General features: G+C 39.2%; 1 pseudogene across 1 annotated transcript; it reads right to left on the bottom strand.

Annotated features, from left to right (window-relative positions):
- Window positions 1–2,709: 2,709 nt before the first annotated feature.
- Window positions 2,710–3,936, bottom strand: LOC149209492 (flavone 3'-O-methyltransferase 1 pseudogene; annotated as a pseudogene). The gene is made up of 3 exons (XR_016253088.1): window positions 3,396–3,936; window positions 3,221–3,285; window positions 2,710–3,126 (listed from the first exon to the last, which is right to left on the bottom strand). The product of XR_016253088.1 is annotated as a flavone 3'-O-methyltransferase 1 pseudogene (transcript).
- Between the last annotated feature and the right edge of the window lie 3,311 nt (window positions 3,937–7,247).

Raw genomic sequence — 7,247 nt, 5'->3', positions numbered from 1 at the left:
TATTGGCGTGTTAATTTCAATGGTCAATAGCTTTTAGATTTAAAAAATTGTATACAACCCACCGTAGTATTAAATACTGCATATCATGGAGGATAGAAAAATTCCATTTTGATTTCCAATTTCTTTTAAAATGGTATTATCAACCTTATGGACAGATAATCATTATTACTGCCAAATATCACAATGTAAATATCCCACATGGAGAAGTTGATAGCTAAAAAATTTAGGTGTTATAAAAGAGATCATAATCAGTATCAACGCTCAAATGCAACGTATTTTGCAATTTCACCATACGAGCTTATTTTTGGCTTATATTGAGATGACATCGAGGAATATCTAAAACGAGGTACATAACAAGGAGCGTGATACCAACAATCTCTAGCGAAACTGTAGGAAATAACAAATTACAAGGTTCATAGTATAATCAATTTTTTTCCGAATACTCTACAACCATTAATTTGATGTTGACAAGACAGAAACGGATCTCCATATAGGACTTTCATAAGCTTCCAGAAATCCTACTAATGGCGTCCATGGTTAATGAAGTGACAGGATCTTTCCTGAATAAATTGTGTACAAGTAATTTCTGAAAAAATTTAAATTATGTCACCAGCGGTTTTAACCCTTTTGCAAAATAATTGAAATGACAGGTTTCTTGATTGAAAAATAATAGAAATGGCAGGTTTCGTGAGTGAAAATTTGTTCAGCTAGTACAAGTATTTCTCCAAAACTTTGCAGATCAGCAAAATCTTGAGATCATGCTATTATCACTTTTAACCGTTTTCAAGAAGCCTTTTAATTATGCTTATCAAGAATGCATCCAAATATACCTGTTCATTTTGACGTAAGGATTCCTATGGCCTTCTGAAACATAGTTGTCTGCATGTAACCAGCCGATTATTTCAAATTTTCCTGTACTTGTAATTGACCATTACCCACCAACGCAAAGCTCATGATCACCCAAAACAGATTCTCCTCCATCACCCAAAACACATTTTCCTCATACATGTATAGCAGAAGCACGCCTGCTATAAAACTCATCCCCTGCGTATACCCCACCTCACTGTCATACACTGCATATGCCTTCAACACATTGTGGAGAGACCTCTGCGCAATGCATTCTCCTCGGACATGTATAGCAGAAGCACGCCTGCTATGAAACTTATCCCCTTCGTATACCCCACCCTTAGACATGTACAGCAATGGAGTATTCGCTCTGCCTTTAGGCAACACAACCATCACCCAAAATGCATTCTCCTCGGACATGTATCGTCACCCAAAATGCATTCTCCTCGGACATGTACAACAGAAGCACGCCTGCTATGAAACTCATCCCCTTCGTATACCCCACCAAGACAGCGCGGATCACAGGAGTCAGTTATTGAGCGGCAAGAGTCAGTTATGAGTTATGAGATCAACGGTAGTAAAGTTTTTAATTGTCTAACTCTAAATCTAATGGTGAATAACCAAGACAGCGCGGATCATAGGAGAGTCCATTTCAAATGAAAATGCCTTACAGCGTAAAAATAATCATTAATATTTACCGATAATTTTTTATACCTACTTAAATCTCCAACCACGAATACATTTTGGGTTCGGATTTAAAAATAATAAATACGGTTTATAACAAAATGTAACATTAGGTGGTAATTAATTAATATTTATAACAAAGACAATTCTCCAACGACGCATCAAAATGAGTCCACTTTAAGGTTTCCTACAACAAAATAATTTCATATTGCCATTAATAATAGTTATTATCTGTCACATTTTCTTTTGAGAGATAGCCGTCATTGGAGAGAAAAATACAAGGATTACCTTTGAACTGGACTTTTGCATCCGCAACCACCGCTAAAGTTGGCAACACAAGCAACACGCGTTAAATTTTGTTATTCAACAACTCAAGACGAGATAGTGGGATCGAATCATCCTTTCGTTGTCATAATTGTAATGTTGCCCTTTCCTTTGGTATGAATCTTTGTGAAAGCGACCACGGCTTTTCCAGAGTAAGTAAACATTTATAGAGAGTAAAAATACCCGTTAAATCTTGTTATTCAACAACTCAAGACCAGATAGTGGGATCGAATCATAATTGTAACATTGCCGTTTCCTTTGGTATGAATCTCTGGGAAAGCGACCACGGCTTTTCCAGAGTACGTAAACATTTATAGAGAGTAAAAATAATATTTAAATTATTTAATTTAATATTTAAATTTGAGTTAAACTTGACATAAATTTAAATAAAATAATTGAATTTTTTTAAATTTATTAAAATCAGACTCATTTAAATAAACGTTAATTACACTACGCTACCAACATAGACACAGATGTAAAAATATTATTATTTCTACTAACATAGAGAGATATGAAAATATTATTATATTCAATTATTTTTATGATGGATAAATATCTTTAAAATCTCACAATAATTTCAACCATGTCTACCCTTAACAAATCTTATAAATCTCTGAGTTAAGAGTATCGTGGAAGCCATCCCGATTACTCCCAATATAAATCCTTTTGCTCGTTAAAAATTCAAACTATTGGCCTATCACATAGATCTTATACTGCAAGGCAAAACCAACATTAATTATAGCAATAATCGCACTCTAAATCCTTTAGCTCCTTAAAAATTCAAACTATTGACGTACCACATAAAACATAGGTCATATACTGCATGATAACAACCCCAGCAAAACCAACGTTATTTCCTTAAAAATTCAAACTATTGACGTACCACATAAAACATAGGTCATATACTGCATGATAACAACCCCAGCAAAACCAACGTTATTGTAACGATAATCGGAAGCGCAACCGCTTATTAGGCTTTGGACAGCACTATGAGCGACTGAAGGAAAGGTAACTTGATGATGGTGTACCTCTTGAACCCTGCCCGCTCGAACAGTCCTTTGAATTCTTCCTCTGTTCTCTCCTTCCCACCAGCTGTATAAACCATCATCGTTATATCATATAACAATCCCAATCGCCTCGACATGCTTTCACCTTCTTTGTCTCCACCAACAATGGCTTCCACAATTAACACCTTTCCCTTCGCTGGCGTTGCCTCATAGCTTCTTCTCAGCAACTTCACACACTCCTCGTCCCCCAGTCATGGATAATCCACTGCAGTAAATGACAATAGAATATTATTAGCCCTCAACAAATCCACTGCAGTAAATTTCTTATGCAAACAGAAGACCATAGATGAAATCGTCACCTTCATCAAGACTGCATCGGCAGAAGGTATGTGCTCGAACATATTTCCCTCCATATGCTCCACCCCTGCAACACTCCCTCGTTCCCAGGCATAAATCATCATCATCTTGCTATCATGTTATATATATCAAAAAATTTATTATATTAATGGTGACCAACATTACAAATCTAATTACCAGTTATGGGAGGCGCAGTGGTAATGACATGAGGCAGATCGAGATTAATCCCACGAATGTGTGAATGTTCCTTCACAATTGTGGACAAGGCAGAGCCCATACCTCCTCCAACGTCTACCAGCGTCGTCATACTCTTAAAACCATCTTCATACATCTTCGCCACGGAAGCCATGACAGTGCTGCTATTAGCGACCATGGCGTTGTTGAAAATCTGATTAGCTTGGGGATCGGGGCCCAGATATTCCCAGGGACTCGTACCATAAGCTTTGTTAAATGTGTAGCAGACCTCCAAGACAGATTCGTGCAAATGTTGAAAGGCTTCCAGGTAGACGTTGTTTGCTATCAGGAGCAGGAACGGCCCACATGATTGCTGATTTCCTCCCTGCACCAGCAGCTTCGAAATGCCTGTCAAGCCGAACTTTATTTTCTTGGTGTCTGCATCGTCTGCCTGATCGGCCTCTTCTTGTTCAGAGAAAACACCATAGGAAGTAAGGAACCTCAGAATTCTGTACAGCAGAAGCATGCCTGCTATGAAACTCATCCCCTTCGTATACCCCACCAAGACAGCGCGGATCATCCCCTTCGTATACCCCACCAAGACAGCGTGGATCACAGGAGTCAGTTATTGAGCGGCAAGAGTCAGTTATGAGATCAACTCAACGGTAGTAAAGTTTTTAATCGTCTAACACTAAATCCAATGGTGAATAACCAAGACAGCGCGGATCACAGGAGAGTCCATTTCAAATGGAAACGCCTTACGGCGTAAATATTCATTAGTAACCAATACTTCCAAAGTTTATAATTTATTACTTTAAAATATAGAAAGGACTTCTTAAACCAATATTGATCACAACAAAAATAATAAAATGAAAATAATGAGCATACGTTCGCTTAAACGCTAGAGGCCACCCATGTAAATCTCCACTATAGTTTTCTCTTATTCAAAGAATTTGTACGACTCAATATTATGCAAATTAGTTGAATTTCTAATATGTAAAAAGGTAAAATAACTAGGTAGCATTCCTTATATCAATAAAAAGATCAATACCTTATATCAATAAAAGGATCAATAACAGGAAGCCTTATATCAATAAAAAGATCAATAACAGGAAGTAGTGTGACATTTCTAGTAGCTGCGAAAGGCCTCATCCAATTACAACAAATTGAGTAGTGGAGTTCGAATTGTTTGGGGAGTTAAGCTTGCATTTGATGGCATGTTATCTAGGATCTTGGGGAGGATGCCAGAGCTTTCATTGTGCGGAATGTAGAGGTGCAAATGAATCTTTCATTGTGTTTCTTTCAAACCTCCACACTCTCGCCCCTCGACTTCTTCTACCATATCTCTATGTAGTTGCACCCCATCTTTGGAAACATATTTGGTGATATTGGGTAATGTTTTCTCTTAGATTGTACAGGCACGGTGCGATAACGACTCAGGTCGGGGGCTGTCACTCTGATCCCCAACCTCTGTTATGCTCTTGACCTGCGAGAAATTCCAGAATACCAAATATGCGAAGAAATACAACCCAGAACACAAAACAAAATGAGAAAAATAGCAAGTATTTTATTATTTAGAGATGAAAGCAATGTTCACTTTCCTCTTTGAGGGGGCAACCTCCAACAGAGTAGAGCTCAATTACAAAATAAGACTCGATATTTCTCAATGGGGAGTCTCTATCCTTTATATAGGATTCATACATACAATACCATGGGTCATTACCATGGTTCTCTCAATACCATCTATCTAATACCATGGCCCGTTTGCAACTAACTGTGGTCCCTTTCTTAAATGCGGGTCAACCACTTACAATTATTAATACGGGCTTTATTGACTCTTTAACTAACTATAACTATGACTCGACCCTATTACATAAATAAAGGGGTTAGGGTTGGACCCTAACATGCCCTCCCCCATCAAAAGCAGCCTTGTCCTCAAGGCTGAAGTTGCGGAAACTACTGAAGAATAGTGGTTGGTTCCCAGGTCGCATCTTCTGGAGAGGTGTCTTTCCACTTGACGAGGACTTCCTTGATCGTGCGGCCATGCAGATGTCATTCTCGCGTATCGAGGACTTGTTCAGGTTGGAGCCAGAGTGAACCTTCTTCATCCAATTCAAGTAGACTGGTTTGAATTCTGCAATTGTTCCCCACCACTTTCTTGAGGCATGATACATGGAAGACGAGATGGATTTTTGAAGTTGGTGGCAAGGCTAGCTTGTAGGCTACTGCTCCAATGCACTGAAGTATTTGATAAGGTTCGTAGAATTTTGGAGCTAATTTTTGGAAACCCTTTTCTTTGAGTGATGTTTGATTATATGGCTGCAGTCATAGGAATACCTGATCCCCTTCTCGAAATGTGCACTCTGAACGATGTTGGTCTTCCTATTGCTTCATTCGATTCTAAGCTTGATGGAGATTATCTTTGAGACAGGCTATCATGGTTGCACGGTTCTGTAGGAGTTGATCCACTGCTTGCACCTTAGAGCATCCAGGGATATAAGAAATAGGTGAAGGTGGGAGTTGGCCATACACTGCTTCATATGGAGTCATCTTGGTGGCTACATGATAGTTAGTATTATACCACCATTCAGCTAAAGGTAGCCACTGTACCCATTGATGTTGCTTTTCTGAAGTGAAGCACCTTAGGTATGTCTCCAAACATTTGTTGACTGCTTCAGTTTGACCATCAGTTTGGGGATGATAGGAAGTACCTAGTTGGAGTTGGGTGCCTTGTGGCTTGAAAAGTTCTTGCCAAAATTTACTGGTGAAAGTTGGATGACAATCAGACACAATGGAAGTGGGCATGCCATGCAGTTTGAAGATCTGGTGCATGAAAGCTTGAGCCACCAAAGTGGGGTAAATGGGTGGGGTAGAGCACAAAAATGAGCATATTTAGAAAGTCTATCCACAACCACCATGATGACTGATTTGTTGCTTGACTTTAGGAGACCAGTAATGAAATCCATAGAAACATCCATCCTTATGGAGGCAAGGATTGACAATGGTTGTAAGGTGCCTGGTAACTTGATTGTTTCTCCTTTGTGGCATTGACACACCTCACATTCAGCTACAAAAGTAAGAATGTCAGTTTTCATGCTTGTCCAAAAGAAAGAATGACGAGTGCGAGCATAAGTCTTCTGAAAGCCTGCATGGCTTGCAGTGGGAGATGAGTGCATCTCTGCCAAAATGCATGTTTTGAGGGTGGATGTCGGTGATATAACTACTCTATCCTTGTAGCGAAGAATCTCATCCTTCCAAGAGTAGCCAACTGAGGAATTAGGATCTGCTCTCAAGTTATTAATGAGTTGGGAGAGAGAGGGGTGTGAAAACCATTCCTTGCGGGCTTCTTCAATCCAATCGGGTATGGGAAGAGAGATTGATAGTAGGGTGCTTTCATCCTCAAATTGGCGTGATAAAGCATCCACTACTACATTGTCACGCCCTTTCTTGTAAATTATCTCATAATCATATCCCAACATTTTGGCCAACCATTTATTTTGTTGGGGCGAGGATAGATGTTGCTCCAAAAAATATTTGAGGCTTTGATGGTCTGTACGGATTTGGAAACGTTGCCCCAATAAGTATGGTCGCCAGGTATCTACTGCATGTAAGATGGCCATCATCTCCTTCTCATAGGTAGATTGTCCCAAATGTTTCTCACTCAGTTGTTGGCTAGTGAAAGCCAAGGGTCGACCTTCCAGTATTAATACAACACCAATACCAGTACCTGAAGCATCACATTCAATCACAAAATATTTGGTGAAGTTGGGTAGTGCCAATATGAGAGTGGAACACATGGCTTGTTTGAGAGCCATAAACGCCTATTGTGCTGCATCAGTCCAGAGGAATGAATTT

The sequence above is a fragment of the Pinus tabuliformis genome, chromosome 1_2, assembly GCF_031772625.1.
Source record: "Pinus tabuliformis cultivar Carrire ecotype Pingquan chromosome 1_2, CPIR1, whole genome shotgun sequence".
Taxonomy (NCBI): Eukaryota; Viridiplantae; Streptophyta; class Pinopsida; order Pinales; family Pinaceae; genus Pinus; species Pinus tabuliformis.
Note: the sequence above shows the minus strand (reverse complement) of the source record. Positions and strands in the feature narration are given on the sequence as shown.